This window comes from Acinonyx jubatus, chromosome B1, assembly GCF_027475565.1.
Source record: "Acinonyx jubatus isolate Ajub_Pintada_27869175 chromosome B1, VMU_Ajub_asm_v1.0, whole genome shotgun sequence".
NCBI lineage: Eukaryota > Metazoa > Chordata > Mammalia > Carnivora > Felidae > Acinonyx > Acinonyx jubatus.
In genome coordinates this window covers 171,034,647-171,057,764 of record NC_069382.1, presented here as the reverse complement: position 1 = coordinate 171,057,764, position 23,118 = coordinate 171,034,647, and the positions used below count along the sequence as shown (strand labels likewise).

Here is a 23,118-nt window from a genome sequence, read left to right as displayed (position 1 = left end):
CTGAAATTTCCTCTTCTCAACATCTTCAAACGGTTTTCCTATTGTCTTGTATACGTCTAACACCCCAGAGTGACCAGGCACTTGATTCCGCATGGACCTCTCTCTCCTTTCTCCTCTTTTATCTAAGGTTGCTATTGTCTAGTCCGTTTAGATGACCTGCTGTGAGAGAGACCGAGATAGCCATCAAGCACCCTGCCCCAGACAAGTGCCTCATGAGACTAATCTCTAAGGTAGAGATCCAGAGCAGGATCCAGGGTTCCAAATGGAAGGCAAGTCCTTTATTGTAAACCAATCGCCAAGCAAAAAAAAAAAAAAATTGTAACTAGATTAACCACATGTAATCAAAGGACCAATGGGAAGAATGATCATCCAAACAGTTGGAGACATATCTTGATTAGTCCAGTGGCCATTCAACAGGAACAAGGAATAGATGAGCTATGAGACTAGAGGACAAAATAACATTTGACTAATGACCTCTGCACCAGAGGCATGGAACTGACTTCGAGGAATTACAGTGGTGAAGGTAGATGACCCTGGCTCCATGTGCACAAGGAACCCTGGACCAGCTTCCTATGTAGGAGCAACTGTAGAGGATGCTCTAGCCCCAATTTACAGAGATCCCATTGTATTTATACCCACTCCACCAGGTGTAAACAAGGAAAACAGGGGTCATGCATGCTATGGACTGAATGTGTGTGTCCCCCTCAAATTCATACATTGAAGCCCTACACCCCAATGGGGTGGTATTTGGATGTAGGGCCTTTGGAGGGCAATTAAGTTTAGATGAGGTCATGGGGCTGGATCCCCCACAATGGGATTAGTATTCTTATAAGAAAAGGAAGAGACCAGTACTCCACCATGTGAGAACACAGCAAAATGCTATCTCCAAACCAGTAAGAGAGCTCTCACCAGACACCGAATCTACCAGCACCTTGATCTTGGATTTCCCAGCTTCAAGAACTAGGAGAAAGAAATTTCTGTTGTTTAAGCCACCAAGTCTGAGGTATTTTGTTATAGCAGCTGAGTGGCCTGAGACAATGCCCGAAGTCTTTGGTAAAGACCAGCTCCAAGCACTGAACATTGTGGATATTTACAGACCTACTGACCCAGAAATCCTGGTATGATAGGTTAACATCAGCAAATGCCTTAAGTATAGGGAAGAAGATGAACAGAGTTGGAGGGAGGCCCCGTTCGGGAGAAACTCTGAGAGAATTTCGTTCCTGGTATCCCTGGATGGTAATAAGACAAATTAATTATAATACCGGAGGAGCAGAAATTCTTGCAACTGATAACGCTTCCTAGCCTGGTGCCCTTGGCCCCCAGCAGACAGGGTGGCACCAGACTGCAGTGTCACCAATGAATCTGCAAACACAACAGCGGACAGACTCTCCAGTGTTGTTTCTCCCTGATGATAGGAACCAAAAATGTCACCTTAGATTGAGAATCACTAAGGTTCACGGAGTTACCAAAGGAGCAAAGACTTCGCTGAGGGAAGGAAAACTATTTTTGCAATTGCCTTTTGCAACTGGAGAGACAGCATCGTTTAAATTGGCTATGAATAATGATTCGTGTTGTGCTCCAGACTACAGAAGCTCACACACACCTACCCAAGACTATCTTAGAGTTTCCAGGCTAGCATTCTAGGGTCCCATCTGCAAATTTATCTTCATTTATGGCAGACAAAACATTACAGAGACAGCAGGGTGCAATTCAGAGGTGCCTTGCTGGTAAGTGTACTCTATTTCTTTTCCTCCAACTTCTGACAAGGCATTCACAGGCAGAAAGTCTGTCCTTTACTGACCATGATGTCAATTTTTTTTTTTTTTTTTTTTTTTTACCTTCCTGGAAGTCAAGAGATTGAGCCAGTCCTTTTCCCACTGGATGAATTCCCTGAGACCCTCAACTGGGCTTTCCCAAAGCCCCCGTTGCCCCCAAGGCACTTACAACAGAAGGGCAACCTTGGAGCTGACAATGCCACCCGCATCTGGGGGTGCTCTAGTTGGCCACACTGTATACACAGAATGTCTCACAAAATATAAGGTTGAACAAGTGCCATATTTACATACTTTATTTAAACCCCCTCAAGATAAAGCATTTTTGCACTGGTTAATAGTAAGTCACTTGATTTGTTAGCTTAGACCTTGTAGAACAAAAGGTCTGAAGTACCAAGAGAGCCCTGGGAACACAGGCCTCTTTCCTGGAAATGGTCAAGGCCCACTTTTCAGATGAAGCTCTGAAACTTAATCACTGCATTTCTTTGAGCAAGTTACCTCACTGCCCTCTTCTGTAAAAATGGGAATAATAAGCTAAATAGTTTAAAAGCTAATCGTTTTTTAGGATTGTTCTGAAGAGCGTATGAAAGGCTACCCCTGGCCACGGTGTCCAGCACATGGTGGAAATTCCACCAAAGCCATTGAGGAAGACAGGGGAGGGGCCGCCCAAGATCCCACGACAATTACCCAGGTGGACAAAGAGAGGAGGCCCCCCCCCCCCCCCTGCCCCCGGAGCAAGATGTTTAGCCTCCCGGTGAGACGCGGGCCTTCAGTGATGCTGGGTCACAGGCGGGGAGGGTGCAAATAAATGAGGATAAGGAGGCAGAGCCAAAGAAACCCAGCCCTTGGATCGTCTCCTCTTCTCCCTCCCCTGAGAAGATGAAGGATGGCCCCTGAAACTACTGCAAGTGACACAGGCAGTGGTCTCTTTCTTTAAAAGTTAACAAAAGGGGAAAGATCCCTTTCTGCATTTTGCTTATTAGCCAAAATAAAAATAACCCAACTATGCCACAGCTAAATTTGGATTTCGTTCTCTATCCTGCCTCTCTCTTGTTTACCCAGTCCCCATCCATCCTTCAGCTCCACCTTCAAAACTCCATGATTAACTGAACTTTGCCATTGCTTGGAAGGACAAAAAGAGCTTGTGCGAGCCCCTGCAGAGACACAGAAGGGCAGGACCACCCTGGATGGAGACAGGGCTGCGCAGGGCTCTGGGACCAGCTCTGACTTGGTCCTTCTTGGCCAGGCCACTGGCATGCTGCCTTATTTGAGTTCCTTCACTTAGGATTCGTTTCTTCTTTTTTAATTTTTTTTAATGTTTATTTATTTTTGAGAGACAGAGAGCACGAGCAGGGCAGGGGCAGAGAGAGAGACACACACAGAATCCGAAGCAGGCTCCAGGCTGTCACCACAGAGCCCGACACGCCCGGAGCTCACTAACCGTGAGATCATGACCTGAGCTGAAGTCAGGAGGACGCTTAACCAACTGGGCCACCCAGGCGCCCCTCTTAGGATTCTTTATATGTGATCCTTCTATTATCGCTCATACTGCGCAGATCAATGACCGCGTGCATACCTAACAGGCAGGCAGGAGGAGGAGGGCCTACCACTGATAAGGTGCTTTTGTGCAAATCCCGGGAAAGCACTCACCGAGGCTGATGCAGCCCCACGCCAGGGCCCATGGATTAGTTTGCAGAGCGAAAGTTGGAGTTTCAGCTCCCACCTGCTCTCACCGTCCCAGGCACCTTTGTGCAAACCAAAAAGTGCATCACCCTACCTGTCAGTCCTCCTGCTCAGTAAATATTTCTAGATGCAATGTGCCTCCTCGCTGATGTCTTTTAACTGTTTATGTGACAAGTAGTCTATGACTTATATAGTAAGCATTTCAATGACCTCAAGAGTGGGGGTAACAACTTTATAATTACATTTCTAAGCTCAGGAAGGTCCGGCGGCAATAGAGTGCAGAAAACATAACGGTAACAGTTAATTTTTCCCGAAGATTTACTCATGCTGGTTAAAAGCTTTCTGTTTGCTATCACGCGAATATTCACCATTCAAATGAGGTACATTTCAGTTTACAAGTGAAAAAACTTTAATAGAAAAAGTTTATTAACTTGAGACTGTCGGAGCAAGGACATGAACTCATGTTGATTTATTTCCCAAATTTGTAGGCTAGAAGAATATGACGTATTTCAGGCTTTACTCGCTCACAGGTACAGCATTAAACACCACGGAATCGTCTGGTGAGATTAGCATTCTCTTTCAACCTTCTCTCGATCCTTGCGATTGTGCCTCATTCTAGTGCTGGCATGCCTTTAACACGCACCCTTGCTGTCTTCCTCTTCCAACCAATAGAAAATAGGTCTCAGGCTCAGAGCCTTCCACACACAATAGTATCCAGAAGAACAATATACAGTTTTAATTATATTATCTTATGTCTATGGCAAGGGTTATGTGTTCTCCGTTTCCCAGCTATCGTACAAAATTTCCGTTCTAAATAAAATCAAGAACGTTGTAAAAGCAAAATCCTAAGCATGTAACAATGTGGTATATTCACCATGAGAAAAATCATTACAGGGATAGTTATAGGTGTGCAAATATAGCAAAACTCAGGGAGGTGTTGAACCAACAGCTAAGGATTCAGAAATGTGCTGATCTATAACCTCCATATACAACTGGAGGGAGAATGCCAGGTAATTAAATATATCACTCTAGGCCTGAGGGTAGTGAATTAGACTAATAAGCATTTCATTCCACTATTTCTTCTTTGTCTGCCTAACCTTCTTAAGGGCTTCATTTTCTTTTCAATAGTCTGGTCTCTGTTTTTAAGTCCCATGAGTGTACTTTGTTAAAATTCAGAAATTGGGGGTGCCTGGGTGGCTCAGTCAGTTAAGTGTCTGACTCTTGATTTCATCCCAAGGTTATGAGATGGGGCCCTGCATTGGTCTCTGCACTGAGCATGGAGCCTGCTTGGGATTCTCTCTCTTCCTCTCCCTTTGCCTCTCTCCAACTTGCATGTGCTCTCCTTCTCAAAAATAAAAATTAAAATTAAAAAAAATTTTTTTTAAAGAATTCAGGTATTGTTTTGGAATTTTTACTTAATTCACATTGGACTAGAATATTGTCAAGTACCCTGGTGCTTATGATGCATTTGGTTTTTTGTTTGTTTGTTTGTTTCGGGTTTTTTTCCTAATATACCCTTTGCAGTACAACTTAATAGTAAGTCCATTAGGAAAAAAAAAATTATTTGCAGATAACATTTTAGTAATTCCTTATGTGAAACTATCAGGGCTTTTTATTTGTTTCTGCTTCCATTGTTAGTAAAATGAGTTGGAGATAACTTTCTAGGCAAAATGTTTGTCCATGACTAATGATGAAATTATTTTATAAATCAAATGAATGTCATTACTGATACTAATGAGGGAGAGCATCTACATGAATTGATTGAAATGTTAAAGTGTTATCAAAATATTATGATCATAGCTATTCGTACTTAGCGCGTGAGTTACCTAGAAGAGTAAGGAAGGTTAGACAAAATTGATCCCAATTATCACTAACCTATCCACATGAACTGATCACATTATTCTACTGCTGGATTATAACAGTGAATGAAACACTATTGAGCAAGATCACTGGTTAGCCTCTCTGGTCGATTGGATCCTCCAGCTGTACCCCACAGTTGTATGGGGCTAGAGACTATGTTCTGAGTTGGGGTGGGATGGTCACTGTCTGGGATACCAGGTCTGGTAGGGCTTCAAGCTACATTCTGTGACTGGGCTTGGTCATTGACTCAGCTCCCTGCCTGGGCATATCTATAGTCTCTGTTCACCAACTGGGCATGACTATATGCTGGGCTCTGCTGGTGGGTAGGGTAGTTGACTGGTCTCTGAGACTGCTCAGGGTCACTGGTCAAGCATCCTGGTTATCTGGGGCCAGAAGCTATGCTGAATAGTTGGGTGGGACTGTTGACTTGGCTCTCTTCCCAGGTGGGACATAGGATATGATCCTCAGCTGCTGTGCATCTGTGGCCATGCCTTCCAGTGGGGCAGAACTAAAGGCCATGCTGAACAGTTGTGTTGGACTATAAGTTTGCTTCCCTACTTGGGTAGGCCATAGGATGTGCTCCACAGCCAGCATGGCTCATTGGGTGGGGATCCAAATCAGGCAGAACTACTGAGTCTCTGGCCAGACAAGGCCACCAGCTCAGCTCTATAGAATGGCTGCTGTCTGAGATCTCTGCTTGGGCACTGCTATAAATAGGAACATAGTCCACCAAGATCTCAGCACTGGTTGCTCTAAGCCCTGCTCCCCTTTTCCATCTCTATCTGGTCTGCAACATTGGAGCTCTGAAGTTTCCCCCAATGATCCCATAAAGTGAGAGCTTAATAAGCTTAACAAGCCTCCCAGGAAGCATCACCCAGTGCTGGGGATGCTGGATGACCACCCTGGGTTCTCTTTTACCAACTGGAGAAACTGTGGGCCCGTGAAGGGCTTCTTACTTTGGCTTCTTACTGCTCTGTGGCAAGGGTAATGCAGTCAAAGTGGTTGTTACCCTTCTAATACAGTCCTTTTTAGTCTCTGTGGTCCAGGGGATGCCTCACTTCCACTCTCACATTCTGGGATTAACACAATAGTGTCTTGGCTCTGGATCATTGCTAGTTGATCTTCTTGTGATGGGGACTGAGTCATGAACAGCCTATGTCACCCTCTTGATAATGTCAACCCACTCAAATTTGATTTTTTTAAAAATATTAATACATACATTAAAGAAACTTAATGAACTCCATGAAGGATAAACTTAAAGAGATCCACACCTAGACAAATCATAATCAAACTTTCAAAAGACAAGAATCTTACAAGCAGCAAGAGAGAAGTGACTCATCCTATACAAGGAATTCTCGCTAAGATTAACAGCTAATTTGTCATCAGAAACTATGGAGACAAAAGTTGGTAGGATGACTTATTTAAAATGCTGAAAGAAACAAATTCTCCATCGATAATTCTGTATCCAGCAAAATTAATTTTTTTCATGAAGAAGAAATTAAGGCCTTCCTAGATAAACAAAAACTGAGATAATTTTTCTCTAGCAGGTCAGCCCTGTAAAAATATTAAAGTCTCTCAAGTGGAGTTGAAAAGATACTAGAATAAAGAAAAAATAAAATAAAGAAAAAATAAAGAGCATTGGTAAAGGGAAATTACAGGTAAATGTGAGACAGTTTAAATGTATGTTTTTGTCAGCTCTTCTTTATTTCCCCTCCACAAGATTTATTATTTGTTGGTTGGTTGGTTGGTTTACTGAGAGTGAGAGTACTTGAGCAGGGAAGAGAGGCAGAAGGAGAGAGAGAGAGAATCTCAAGCAGGCTCCAAAATGTTCTACACTCAGCATGGAGCTCAACACAGGGCTTGATCTCACAACCACAAGATCATGACTTGAGCTGAAGTTCAGAGTTGGCCATTTAACCGACTGAGCCACCCAGGTGCTCCTCCCTCCATATAATTTAAAAGACAACGGCATAGAGCAATAATTATATATTTGTGTTGCTAGGCATTTGATGTATAAAGATGTAATATGTACACCAGTAATAGCACAAAGGAGGGGGAAAGGTTGGAGCTATATAGGAGCAAAGTTTTTATACACTGTTAAATTAAGTTGCTGAAAATCTGAACGATGGTTCAGAATTGAAACTGACAGTTTCAATTATAATCATCAGGGAAGGGCTAAGAAAATGATTTTTAAAATATAGTAAAAGAAATGACAAAAGAATTAAAATGACACAATAGAAAAATCTATTTAATACAAAAGAACTCAGTAATAGAGCAATAGAGGTTGGGGAAAGGCATGACATAGAAAACGAATGGATTAGAATTAGACAGATATGGGTTACATGTCACCTCTGCATCAGCTAGAAATTTCCTTGGAAAAATTTCCTTATTCTATGTTCCTCGGTTCCCCATGTCCTATATATAGCATGGAAACAATAATGTCTACATTACTGCCTTGCTGTGAGAAATAAGGCAAGTGAAATACATAAAATACTGAATTTGACATTTGGTAGATTCTCAGTAATTATTAACAATAATCATTGTAATAGATACCATATACATTCTGAGAGGTCTTAACTTTCGAAAAGTAAAACGTGTGCTCAAATATATTTAAAAAGCAATGGATGCAATATATAGAATATACACAGAAGTACTCTACATTTTAAGTACCGAAATACTAACTTAATCTTGGAAGATTTTATTTTAATAAAGCAGCATAAAAGACCATGAAAAGAAGCATTACCTATATTTCTAAGGTGTCAGTTTATTAGAAGTGGACTTTTGTTAGATAAGAATATATTGAGACTAAATGTGTAAAGGTGTGTACCACGTGCATTCAATATTTTTAGAAAACAAGCACGATATGCTTCAAACGATTTTGAGTTGAGTGAAAAACAATACTGAAAAAATCACTCTGCTATTTAAAGCATATGAAACCAAACAACCATTTTTGGGGACTTGATCTTGCTGGTTTACATGCTAAAAAGAAGTACTTCTCATGGTTCTTTCACGTGAGATAAAGTTAGCGAAAAATCTGGCGAAGCAAGGATATGCATAAGTTGAGATATATGAACAGTTTTGCTGGCATATGTCAGAATCTTAAAAAAAAATGTTGGGGAGGCTAGAGTTGTCTTGGAATTAAAGGCAACCATGAAATAGGAAAAGAGTACTGGGTTGGGCATCAAGGAACAAACAGGGACCACATCCTGGACCCTGTACACTCTCGAGCCAGAAGATCTTGACAAGTTAACTCTTCTGTTTCTTAATTTCTTTCTTTCTAAAGAGTGAGGGTTTTTTTGGTGGGCTGTGTGATCCTTCTCCATTCTAATATTGTATGGTTCTGTGTAATATTTCCTCTTCTGGAAGAAAAATGCCAAGGCTCTACACAGGCTTTTTCTCTTTGAGTATTATTAACAAGGTAGACATGAATTCCAGAGTTTGGGTCAATTTTTCTTTAATGGGTGACTAGCAATTCTATGGTGCTTCTCTCTCCAGCTTGTTTTTTTCTTCTTTGCTGTTACGATTCTTTCTGTTATTTAAAAAAATGCAACTAGAATTCATGCTATGATCCTCTTATTATACCTAAAGTCAGAGGGCTATTCCAAACATATGTCAACTAGCATAGCACAGGCATGAAACAATCAACAGCTACGGATGCTGGCCATACAGACATGTATTTTTAGCCCTGCATAAAACTAGGAGAGGAACTTGATCAATTTATTTTTTTGCTCTTCTCAAATTTTTATTTAAATTCTAGTTAGTAAACATATAGTGCAATATTGGCTTCAGGAGTAGAATTCAGTGATTTATCACTTAAAAACTCTACCCAGTGCTCATCATAAAAAGTGCCCTCCTTAGTACCCATCACCCATCTAACCTATCTCCCACCCACCTCTCTCCATCAACCCTTAAAACTTGATCAATTTAGATAAGGTTTACAAATATTTGTGTTCTTCAATCTGTGTGTATATATACACATGTATTAATGTGGGATCATATTCATTTCAAAATGCATTTAGTTTATAAATTGAATTATCCTTAGTTATGTCCAAGATGCTTAAAGAGATAAATAAAGGAATAATATTCACTAACACTGAACAAAAAGGTATTCACTAGAAAAGGAGATAGATGAAATAAAAAGAAGTAAATATGGGAAAATTAGAAAATTTGGGAATTGAAAAATCGTCATTGAAAAAAATTTAAATACGTATTAGATAAGATAAACTCTAAACGGGAAACAAAAAGTGAATTGGCGTTCATAAGAATTTCACCTATAATGCATCAAAAAGAGATGACAGGTGCAAAAGGTGCAAAAAGGTGCACCTATAATGCATGCAAAAAATATGACAGGAGTTAGGAGTGAAGGAGGATAGGCAAGAAACTCTAACCTAAACCTAATGGCAGATCCAGAAGAGAATGTAGAGAGTAGAAAAAAACCACAATGTTTAGCAAGACAAAAGACATTTTCACAGCTAAAGGGAGACATGAGTCCCCAAATCAAAAGTATAGTGGGATTACAGAGCAAGAATAATAATTTAAAAAAAGACAAATAAAAATATACCTAGTCTTAGATTTTTCTTACCAAAGCTACAGAACATCAAGGGAACAGGGGTGGAGGAAGGGAAGACAGAAATTTTAAAAAGTGCCAGAGGGGAAAGCAAGATTAATTACAAAAATTTGACAGGCAGATTGACAACAGACTTTTCATGAACAACTATAGATCCTGGAAGGCAAAGAAGAAATATCTTCAACATGATGAAGAGAAAATTACTTTCAATATTGAATTTTATATCTAACCTCATAGTATTCAACAGCAAGAGCAAAATAAGGACATATTCAGACATGCAAAGAGAATTTACCTGCCAAGTACCTTTATAAAAGGAAATAATGAAGGAGACGATCTATTAAAAAAAATAAATCTGACCCAGAACAGGGATCAAAATTGAACCAGGGAAGACTGAGTTCATAAAATAGGCCAGTGAATTTAATTTTTGAATTCCTACTTTTTGTATTAAAAAGAAAAACAATAGAAAACAATATCACATGTTAGCAAGTGTTAAACGAACAGTTGAAGTGTCCTCATAGATATACAAAAATGCAAAATTATTTTTAGTATGTGTTTTTGAAATGGAAGACATTCACCAAAAGAATAGAAATGCAATCTATGATTTACAAACCATAAAAGGGAAAGACAAATATATAAAAGTATTTATTATGCAACAGAAAACAATAAAGGAAATGAAAAAGAAGAGAAGGGATGATAACAGAAAATTTGAAGATGGTAGAAAATATCCCAATAGAAACATTTTTCTCCTAAAGTCAGTATCAGTCCTTAAAAGCAGATATTCTATGTAAAACACTAACCAGAAGCCTATCCTCCTTTGTTTTAAGGGCTAAAAAAATATGAATAGTACAGTTCAATTAAAAATTCTCAGGGGCGCCTGGGTGGCTCAGTCGGTTAAGCGTCCGACTTCAGCTCAGGTCATCATCTCACTGTTTGTGGGTTTGAGCCCCGCGTTGGGCTCTGTGCTGACAGCTCAGAGCCTGGAGCCTGTTTCGGATTCTGTGTCTCCCTCTCCCTCTGCTCCTCCCCCACTCGTGCTCTGTCACTCTCTCTCTCAAAAATAAATAAACATTAAAAAAAGTTAAAAAAAATTCTCACCCAGTTTCAATTTTCTAAAATGAAACTATGACAAAGTAAAAAAAGCTTATTTGTATAAGTAACAAATTATAATGATAGGTGATGAAATGCTTAAAACATTGCTTCCTGATGGTCAGTTAATATGATTGTTAGCACACAGTTGCTTTATATCCAATGGCATGATCTCCCTCATTGCCAGGAACTCTGAGTCACATTTCCTCTTTGTGGACATTGGTGCACTTATCAAAATGTCCCCAAATAATTCTGAAATTCTATTCATTGCATTTGGAATATAACACAAGAGTTCTCATACGTCAATTTGTTGAAAATGTTAGTATTGGACTGGATGTAAACATAATTTCTTCATACGTAAACAGCAGCCAGAAGGCATAGTATTGCAAAATAGGAATGGTTTAAGAAGGCATTGTTAAGGAAATTGTTCTAGAAAAACATTGATAGGAAAGATGTTCTGTGGAGTATAATTAAAACAAATTATAATCATTAAACATACCAATTAAAAGACAGAGACTATCAGAATGGATAAATAAAACAAAATCTAGTTATATAATGCAGAAAAGACACACCTAAAACAACCACACAGATGGTTGGAAGTAACAGGATAGAGAAGACTTACGTATTAGATAGGATTCTGCTGTGAGTGACAGAAAAGCCAAAACGATAGTGACCAACCAAGTTCGAAGTTTGTCTCTCCCATAAATGGAGTCTGGAAGCCAGTTTTTAGGGCTGGCAAGACAGCTTCACTCCATGGAATTTCAGGAACCCAAACTCCTTGGTCTTCACAACTCTACCATCGTTAGGCCGGAGCCCTTGATTTTTGGTTCAATATGGTAGGAACTACATTCTAGGTGGCAGGACTGAATTAGGGATGAAAAAATAAAAGGAATGTGCCAGCCATCTTGAAGAATGCTCTTCGTTCATTTCACCTTCAAACTGAAAATTACCGCCATCAACACAGTGCAGAAGAGGCAACTGAGGCGCAGAAAGATGAAGTGAGTTGCCCAAGTCATCACATAACCAGTAAGTGGTGCAGGCAGAACTGGACCCTAGAGCGTCTGTTCTTATACACCACACCATATTGATAAATAGCTTAACTTCTCTAGACCTGTATTTCTCCATCTGTAATATCAAAAAGATGGTCTGGATCTTTATGGGCCAAATAAGGTCTACAAGTGGGTTTTGTCTGATGGTGGTTTTTGTTTTTGTCTTTTGTTTTTTGGGTCTTTTTGCAATTAGAATGTCTTTAGGTAGATTACACATCACCCAGTCATCCAAGACCCTACCACCTCCCCCTTGTTTTTCTCTTATATTAGCTTTTCACTTTATTTCCCTTCTGGCACCAGCAGACGTTTAGGCTGGGAACCCCTAGATAAGATGCTTCTCCTTTCCCCTCTGTAGGGCTACTGTCAAAGGAAGGAAAACAATCTTCTGAGGGATGTTCACCAAAATTATCCAGGGTTCATTTGATTCAGGAGTACGTCATTGAAATAACTCAAATAACCAGAAACTTCATTAAAATGGAACAAGATAAGCAAGGTGTAAGCAGTTTGAATATCCTTTGCTAAATTTATGTATACTAAATATGTATGGCAAACTCCAAACTCCAGAGATTAATGCAACACACTAATCCTAGTTTTCGAGTCCTACTCATCACAATATAGGAGATCCAGGACAGAACTATTTAGTAAATAGTCCATCTAGTTGGGGGTTCTTTTTTCAAATTTTTATTGAAAGTCAATAAATTTTTAAAAGCAGTTTTAGGTTCACAGCAACATTGAGGGGAAGGTAGAGATTTCCAAGACACCCTCTGCCCCCACACAAGTAAAGCTTCCCCATTACCCACATTCCCCACCAGAGCGGTACATTTGTGACAACTGATGAACTCACATTGACATCATTATCACCCGAAGTCCATGCTTTACATTACGGTTCACTCTTGACTCCACTTAGTTCTATATCCATCTCCTGTTTCATCGCCTCAATTTCCTGTCCCTGACCTAACCCATCTGAATCTGCTCCCCAGTCAAGGTTACGCTGGCCCAGTTGGTTACCTGTTTCAATATCAATAGGCTAACTGAGGGGAATTCTCAATATCTCTCGCTGAGATAGTTGCGGTTGAGTGGGGCTTTAAAATCTAAACCCACTGCTTCATGTACCAGATCATGGTTCATGTTTCATTGTTTTCATACTGGCTGCTTTTCTCTTTTCCAGTGGCTATGGCACTCTGCTTCAGGAGCTGTTTGAGTGTCGCTTTGGTATGTCTGTGTGGTGGCTTAGCTATCAAGCGTGACAAAAGGAAAAAGGAGCAAAGGAGTGAGAGCATCTTTATAGTGACAAATGTTAAGTCTACACTGGCGAAGGGGGAAGTGAAAATGAAACAAGGCCGCTGGAAAAGAACATATTGGGAACACATGCTCTGGGAAGTACATGTTACTTCCCAAAAAACCATTCAAATATTTGTGTTCTGTGTCTTGGAAATTCGGTTATGGGTGAGAGCATTGGAAACTAAGCTCCCACAAGAAAAAATTATTTTAATTGATGCTTCATTTGCTTTCAATAGGAATGTTGCAGTTGATTAATCCATGAATCAATAAAATGCTAAGAAGGATGAAACTCACATTGGAAAGAAATTAATTAGCAGACTTCAGATAGTTTAAAAATTAAACCATGATAAGGAAGGAGGTTGTCACTTCTCATTAAGCCTTTTCACAATTAAAAAAAAGCCTCTGTTTTTGGAGACAAGAATGTGCTGCTAGAATTCATTGCTTCATCAAGAGATGGGGACATGAAAGAAAGCAGGCAAAAAGATAAAAGAAATGAATGTTTTGTCTTGTTTAATCTTCCCCAAGTAGAGTCATATAATGATGGATGGTTCAATTTATTTAGCATGCTGCAAAACAGCAGAAGGCAGGTGACCTCGATGGATATTTGCATATTTAGAAACCTTTGGTCCATTACTTAAATAACTCATCATCAAACATTTATTTCTTGTAAGAAAATGTGAATTGTGTATATGATATGAAGGAGAGAATACAAACATAGAAGGAAGTATAACATGTTCTAAGACTTTCCATGATAAAAACTTCTATATATAAGGTACATGTGTAATCAAAGCACACGTATCTGGATAATAGTCTACGATATGAATAAGTGTATCCCATACATCCCCAATCTGTTCTTAAGGCACCGTCTTGGGGTACCTGATCCTTCCCCATTCAAACTAGATTGATATTTCCCTTGCCAAAGGGTAGATTCTACCAGCTGAACAAAGATCACAAGGGAGTCATTTCTGTGATTTTTGAATAATCTACAGTCTCTTGAAATTTACGGCAGAGGCACTAGTTTGAAAGAAAAGACGTTTTGAGAATCAAAGTGAAGCCCTGAAGGATTCAAGACATAAAGTTTATGTCATAAAAAAATGCATTTGGGAGAATAGATAAAGGCCAGGGTAACCTTGTCCTCTGAATTCTATAAACTAGTGGGGGAGGAGTTGCCAGGGGAAAGAGGAAAGCTACTTCAATGTGTCCCTGTTAAGGATCTTGTGTCTTACCTCTCACCTGAGGTCCAGAAGCAAGTGAGCCTCTCAAAAATTTATGCAAATCACAGGTCTGTAATTCCAATTACACACAATATGCACTGGGAGTCTCAGATTCATTAAATCCTCATTTTTATGAGGATGCAGCTTTGGAGAATTGAAAGCAAAGGTTTGGAATCTGTACCTGGCCTTGCAGGTAAAGAAAAGACACCTTTGCTCCCCATCACTGGGGAACAGGCCAATGAAAATGGCCACAAAACACAGTCGGGCAGAGACACCTAAAGCAGTCTGATAGAGTCCTCCTGCTTTCCACTGTGGCACAGGAAGACACAGAAGTTTTCCTCGTGTAGTCAAGAGCGATAAGGGCATGGCCTTGACTGATAAAGGCCCTGAACCCCTGGAGACGTGACGGGTGAGACAGCAAGGGTACTGAAGTAATCCACAGAGACCGCCAACCATAAGCTGCTCAGGGCATCACCTATGAACTTGGGTTCTCTTTCCCAAGGTGTAATAGGTGTCTGCAAAGAAAGGTTCCATAATCATCTCATTCCTTTGGGTCACAAATGGGGTTAGAGGAGGAGTATGGAACAGAATGGAATGTGGCATGTAAGAGGATTTCTTTTTCCCATAATTCTAGGCATGCAAGCTTACAACATTCATTCAGGACACCTACGACCTCCAGAAAGTACAGGACAACAAAACAAGCAATTCAAGGTACCTGCTAGTTTTGTGGGGGGAAAAATGCATTTATACGTGTAGTTGATTCTTTTTTTTTTAATTTTTTTTAACATTTATTTATTTTTGAGACAGAGAGAGACAGAGCATGAATGGGGGAGGGTCGGAGAGAGGGAGACACAGAATCTGAAACAGGCTCCAGGCTCTGAGCTGTCAGCACAGAGCCCGACGTGGTGTTCGAACTTACGGACCATGAGATCATGACCTGAGCCGAAGTCGGCCGCTTAACCGACTGAGCCACCCAGGCGCCCCTGATTCTTATTATTCATGGTGATTATGTTCTATAAAGTCACCATGAACACTGAATTAGCAAATACTGAACCATTACTTCTTGGGGAAATACGAGCTAAGTTCCTATATGCTTCTGGTCATAACACTTTCATCAGTCGATTAACACATAAACTTGCTTTATGTATGTTTCTGTTTAAAGACATTATTCATTATATGTTGTTACTTCAATAATCACAGCCAATAGCACTATAACTCTGCCTGAGGGAAGCTCATCTAACACAAGTATTTTCTCCAAGAGGCACATCACAGGCTTCTCCATAGCATAGGAACACTAGACAGTATTTCAGCACTGTGCTTGGGGGCCACTTTAAACAGCAAATCACCAACAAAAAGAAAAGACAAAATGTGCAAAAAAAACCAAAAACAAAAACAAAAAACAACTAAACTAAATACACCATGAAAAGGACATTTGTTTTCAGTGTGAGAGCTGGAACACGAAGGCAGAATGTCACCTTGTTCAACCTCAGCTGGGAATGTCTGTGTCAGGCAACTCAAAGTTTTCATCACTCTGCACATATCTGTAAAGCCTGAAAGTGCTGGGAGCCCTGGCTTGGAGGTTACAAACAAATTTCAGGGAGATGACAAGTGTGCAAGCAGCGTTTCTGCAAATAATGAGGATTGACCGCATTTAAGATGCATGGGTATTAAGATGTTAGTGGGTGCAAACCCGGGAGGCAATCTTCAATTCATTGATGAGAGTGCACTGTTGAAAGCTCTTTTCATTCCTATTTGTATTCAGATTTAGGAAAGCTCCAAATGCTTGCAGGAATCCACACATCTTCTATCAGGGTATATTGCAGATGGTTCCCAGGAAACCAGTTCTGAACGGGTGATTTGCAGCCGGTTTACTGGGAAGTGTTCCTGGGATCAACCCCTGTAGGGAAATGAAGGCAGTGGATTTGGGTACAAGGGGACACTGAACTGAAATGAAGTCACAGTGAATCACGGCAGGGGTGGGGCTGAAGCTCGAATGACCTCAGAGTTGCCCCCACATTAAGGCCGAGGAGCTGGGCTTTCGTAACACCCCCAATGGCAAGTCACTAGATGCAGGCTGTCCCTCAGAAGGCACAGTGACTTTCCGTGTGATGATGATCTTCAACAGATGACAATTCCCAAAAAAGACCAAGCTGCATGAAGTCACCATGATCATTCCCAGGAGCTGGAGGGATGGGTTCCCCGTCATGGAAAGAGAATATAGGCAGCACGTACCTCCCTATCACCCCCTAAACTGTGCCAAGCACAAGAGGGTGTTTCCAATGATGTATCTGGGGACAGCCTCAATGAGGTTTTAAAAAGGCATGGAACTAACTGTAGTGGCAGAATGACGGACCCCAAAGATGTCCACCCCCCCATCCTCAGAACTTGGGACTGTGTTGCTTTACATGGCAAAAGAAACTGTGCACACAGGATTACAGTTAAGGACCTTGAGATGAAGTGGTTTTCTTGAATTATGCAGGTATATCCAATGCATCCATATGAATTCTTAAGAGCAGAGAAACTTCACAGGCTGCACATATGCAGAGATATAACAATATGAGAAGCACTCCATCTGTTCTTGCTGACATTGAGGATGGAAGAAGGGGGCCACGAGCCAAGGAACGTGGGCAGGCTTCTAGAAGGTGGAAAAGCCAAAGAAATGGATTTCCATCTAGAGCCTCTAGACAGGGCTCAGCCCCGAATTTTAGCCTAGAAGACACACGTTGGACTTTTGACCTATAGAACTATGAGAGAGTGTATGTGCATTGTTTAAGCCACCAAGTATGCGGTGATTTGTTACAGCAGCAATAGAAAGCTAATTCACTACCTATCAATATAGTGACAGTGGCTCCACATGCTGAGAGAAAAGGGAGGCATCTGAGTGTTCCAAGCGACTGACTGAATCTGCAAGGATTTCCCAGCCAGCGGCGAAAGCCATTACAACAGCTTCAACTACTGTTGATCACTTTCCAGGTGATGTCTTCTTTTTTTCTTCACTGTTTTATCTCAGTGTATGCCTCTGGAGCCATTTGTTTCCTTTATGTTTTCACTCCTTGAACTGCTCACTACTGAACCTTACAACTGCACAATTGTACACAATTATAAAATTAATCCTGTAGCCCCAAAATTCTGTGTGATTCACAACCAAGCAGCTTGGCCCAGCCTAACAGCTGTGCCTTCAGGAAGGCGAGAAAACCAAAACATCTTTTCTGTCACTCTTCATGCCCGTTCATCTCCCCTGAGAGGGAACATTTCCCCAAGTCCACTGGTAAAATACAAGCAAGCATGAAACTCCATTACTTACCCAGGAATATGCCTACCTACTCTGGGTCTGACCTTGAACTTGGTGAAGGAGGGAAAATGGTGAACAAGAAAGATTCAGTCCTCACCTCAGAGAACTTGGAGTTTGGTGAGGAGTATAGCAAGAGTTCATTTTAATGCAGTGTATTTATGTTCATTGATAGAGAAATACAGGCTCCTGTAGGACTATATGGAAGAAACAGTGTTAGACGGTCAGGGAACACTTCTCTGGAGAATTGGCTCTGAAACTGAGACCTGAAGAATGTATAGAAATTAGCTAGACAAATGGATTTAAGAACGAAGCATGCTCCAGATCAACAGAACGTGGATACTGCAGAGGCAACAGTGAAAATCACTGCCACTTACTGTACGTTTGCAATATGTGAGGTCTTACACTGAAGTGCTTTACATACATGATTTCATTTCATCATCAGAACAACCCAGTGAGGTATTATCAATCGCATTTTCCAGATAGAAAAACTAAGGAACATTGAGTTTATAGATCTTGCCCGAAACAATGTTGGTAGTAAGTAGTTGAAAATAGACTTGCATCCAAAAAGTCTGGCCCTAGAATTCCTACAATTCCCTTAGAATCCTGCACTGTCTCTTGCTCAGTCCCAAGCAAGAGATCCAGTGACTCATTCCAGGAACTGAAAGAAGTTCCATATGCTTGGAGCTAAGGTGACAGGGGCAGGCATTTAGATTTAGGAGCAGCAGAAAATGAAGTAGAACTTAGTATTTACCACCAGATCATAACGTATATGCCCAATATGCAAGATTTCATCAGTTTTGGATAAGGGTTCAGAAGCTGTGGGATTCAGTGAAAAGGGCAGAGTCTTTGGTGTCGAACAGACCAAGTCCCAATTCTCCCACTTCTACTTCTACGCTGAGCAATTTAGGTTCCTTAAACTCCCTGTACATTTCCCCCTATGCTCCCATCTGTGACTTGGAGCTTATAATAGATACATGAAGGAGTTGTGAGGACTGCATGTTGTAAAGTACATAAGTGTCTGGCATATAGTGAGGAGGTACTTAAATGTTCAGTATTTCCCCTTCCTCATCCCTACGGGAGGGAGCAGAGCAGACTGTCTAAATACCTCTGTACAGTTCAGCCAACAAAGAGCAAGAAGTTGAACAAAAATGGATCCTGACCCACAAATTTTAAATTGCACTTGATTTGGGTCCAAACCTCATATTTTGTTGAACCAAACTGTAAACACCAAGGACAGTGTGGTATGGAGGCAGGCCAGTGGAGCAGAAATCAGAAATGTCAGTGTTTGTGTTCTCTCCACCACAAGTGACTATGGTGCCCCCTTCTCTGAGCCTCAGCCTCCTCAGCTGAAACAAGAGCAGGTGGCTCTTGGTGGCCTCTGTGTACCATTCAGCCTGAGCTTCGAGCTCCCTCAGTGCTTTGAGCATCTGAGCAGGAACAGGACTAGAAAGTCAAATTGATCTCTGAAGTAGGCCAGGATTCCCAGGTTAAACAAACAAAAGATGTGTATGTATGGATGGATGGATGGATAGATGATAGATAGAAAGATAGATAGATGATGATAGATGATAGATAGATAGATAGATAGATGATAGATAGATGATAGAGACAGAGATCTTAAATACCGTAACAAAAAAGGGGTATATAACAAATATCTTCTTGGGAGATGCAGAGAAGCAATGTAGGAAGGATATAAAATGCTGGGGTTCTGATATAAGACAGACATACATTCTAATTTTCTCTCTGTTGTTTGCTGAATCTGTCACCCAAAGTAAATAATTACCTCTTTAACTTTGTCTCTTCATCTGTAAAATGGAAATGATAACCTTCTTTCATAGACTTGTATTCAAATTAAAGGGTGTTTACAACTTCAGTTCACTTTTCATCCTCCATGAGAAAAATAAAAATCGACTCAGCCCATCGCTCCACGGAAAGTTAAATACCCCTTCGTTTTTGCTCCCACTACATGGGGTGTACACAATGCCTCATCAAAGCATTTATTTTTCGAGCCACCTCCTAGGTGAGCACTGTCCTCCGTATTGGGCTTCTTGAGGACAGAGACTGTCATATTCACATGTATGTCTAAAGAGGGGCACTCAGATTGGCACTCAGCACGTGGTAATTTTTCAATGAATGTTGGTTATTCAAATAAATAAAATGAAAATTAAAACAATGAAATTGCACGTTTTGTCCACACTAGATGCTGAAGATTTTTAAGAGATATATACACTTAATGCAGGCAAGTGCACATGAGCTGAATCAACCTTTCTTGAAATCAACTAAGTAATACATCTCAAGAGTCTTAAACCTCTGTACCCTTTGATCCAGTAATTCTACTCTGAGGGCTCCAACCAGTGGAGATACTAGGCTATTGGCCAGGTAGAAGGCAATGGATGGGGAAAAGAGACTAAGTAAATACACCAAAGTATGAATAGCACCATTTCTGAGTGGTAGAGGGATTAAAAGTGATTTTAATTCTCCATTTGATACATTGCTGTATTTTCCAAGGCTTAATGGTCATGTAAAACTTTTATAGGAGGATTATAATGTACTTTTATAGTTCTAAGAGACATTTTTACAAATTTAAATATATAACCCTAAATATATTAAAAAGATGTTCATCTTCCTCAAATACATAAGCTGCTTTTATTTACCCTGATACTCAACATAGCGCCTTGCATCTTGTAGATACCCTACAAGTTCATTACACATATATATGATTTTACATGAGTGTATCTACTTGGGGCCTTAATTAATCTATCTTCACTCTCTAAATTTAGAAGTGTCACTTGTATTTTTCTTCTGGTCATTTAATTGCCAGAGACATGCAAGTGTCAGCAGATCTATTGTTCTCCAAAACAGGTTAATGCTCCAGTTAAATGCTGTCCAGATAGTTTTTATTAAAAAGTAGCACAGTTCTCCCCATGAGGTTTCAGCATCACATGCCAGGAGGAACAGAAAAGCTAACTAGGTTGCAAGGATTTGTTGGAGGGTCTGATCATTGCTGTGTTATTGCTGAGGTAGACACAAATGAAGTGCTTAAGTAAAACGTCATTATTGTGGCCCTTCTCTCTTAATGGAGTTCTTTGAGACCAAAACATCTGGCTATAGTTCTTTTCTTTGTTTAAAAAAAAAAAAAGGCCAGCGTTGGGGTGCCTGGGTGGCTCATTCGGTTGAGGGGCCAACTCTTGTTTTCAGCTCAGGTCATGATCTCACAGTTTGTGAGTTCAAGCCCCACGTTGAGCTCCACGCTGACAACGCAAAGCCTGTTTAGGATTCTCTCCCTCTCTCTCTGTCCCTCCCCCACTCGTACTCTCTTTCTCCCTCTCTCTCAAAATAAATAAACTTAAAAAAAAAAGACCAGTGTTTACTTGGCCAAAATTTTTACTGGGTAAAGATGCCAGTCTCTCAATAGAATTGGCCATCATTGCATATTTTTATATAGTATGTTGTAAAACTTTTCCTGTGTCATCTCAAGACCTCCTCCTGGAGTTTATTACATCAAATACCCAAATTCTTATATTTCCATAAGACTTTGACTATATTCTTATCCCCCTCAGACCCCAATACGATAAAAATTATTCCTGCTCCATTATTCTTTTTGGGCTGATTCTGCTTCTCTCATTTCCTAAAGTATCAATGTCTTAAAACAGGTAGCTCACACTTGGCTGGAAAAATTTTGCACACTTCCTCCAGTCCCCCAGCTTACTCCAACTTCTGATTTCTACTCTTGCTTTCTACTCTGCTGAAATTATGCTCTTGAAAATCTCCCATGAATTCTTGCTACCAAAGCCGCGGCTCCTTTCCATTCTTCAACTTCCTCACCTTCTCTGTTTTCTGTTATTTGTTCTATCTTATTAAAAATCACTTCTTTTCACTTCGATGCTTGGCAGGGTAGGATGTCAATGACCAAGGAACTGGGATTTCGCCCATGCCCCCAGTTCTTTATCAGTATCAAGCAATAGTTTGAAAGTGCATTTAACTTTGTAAAATGTTCACACAAGTTAAACATAAGTATGTTTTTACTGAAATATGGAAAATGAAACACGTGCGGGAAAGTCTGTCTTTATACCCTGTCCTCCACACCAACTCATCCCATTCCTCCTCATGTAAATAACCTGGTGAGTCTCTTCCAGTGCTTTTTCTGTGTATCCAAATCGATATATGGGTATGTAAACAGAAATAGACATCGTATAAACATAAACGATACACACATAGTTTTTGCCAACAAATGAGCTCATGTGTGTATTTTTTCTGAAACCCGTCTGTTGCTTTAAAACTAAAAGGAAGAGATACTAAGGGTGGGAAGGAGAGTAGCATGAAGAGTAGGGAGACACAAAGGTGGACAGATGGCTTGCCTTTAGGCTTAAAATATCTCATGAATACATAGGCATATTTCATGTCCATGACACATAAAGCTTCTTAAATTTAGCAATGCAAGATTAAGAGCAGAATCTTGGATTTTGATTTCGTTTTTAATAGTCGTCTTGTTGCTAATGTTGAGAATGAAACCACAGAGAGCTTAATTTGAGGGCCATCAATAAAATTCAATTTCAGTTTTTATTAGGAACTTGGGAAAGAAGGAATTATTTCTATATGACTTAATTTTAATAATTGGTTTTGGTTTTCAAAAGGTATGAGGTTAAAGTAGTTACAGTCAAGGAATAGAAAGAGAGCAGCTTAATTTGAGTGTTTTTTTGTTTTTTGTTTTTTTTTCACATTCTGGCTACACTGAGCAAGGTGATTGGATTACACGGTCTACTCAGATGCTGTAAATATCTTTACATGAGGTAAGCCTTTCCCTAGCACAGTGGTAACATGCCTTAAACAAAGTATTAAAAGCTTTGAACAAGATGGCATCTGAGTATAATGAGGTTTACTAGTTTTCTAGAAAAATGAAACACCTTTTGAAGTGACTTTTAGAAGATGAAGAAAGATTTGTACTACACAGAAGAGGCTTTCAGTGTTTGGGTTAAAAAGAACTCCAGTTCAAAAGACTTCAGGGGATTTTTCTATGAACTAAATGGTTAGAGACTGGTATCTCGTCACGCACCCTGTTGAAAAAGGAAAAGGTTATAGAAGGGCAGATATTAGAAAGGGCAAGGGAATTTCAAACAAGAATAAGCAGCATTCTATTATTGCAGATATAGTCATTGCCAAAGAACTGGAGGTATCATTAATCATGTTACATTGAAAGAAATGAGCAATTGATTTGGAGATGATTGGTAGCTATCACCTGTAAAGACTAGAAAAGAGAGATTTAAATAAAACACTTTACAATAAAGATCCAAAAGTGAAAAATACCTTAGAATTG

General features: G+C 40.1%; 1 long non-coding RNA gene across 1 annotated transcript in view; it reads right to left on the bottom strand.

Moving 5' to 3' along the window:
* Positions 1-12,225: 12,225 nt before the first annotated feature.
* LOC113601816 (uncharacterized) overlaps positions 12,226-23,118 on the bottom strand; it is a 38,250-nt gene continuing 27,357 nt past the window's right edge. Inside the window, exon 4 of the long non-coding RNA XR_008296364.1 lies at positions 12,226-17,990. This is a non-coding gene — a long non-coding RNA (uncharacterized LOC113601816). The remainder of the gene's footprint in view (positions 17,991-23,118) is intronic.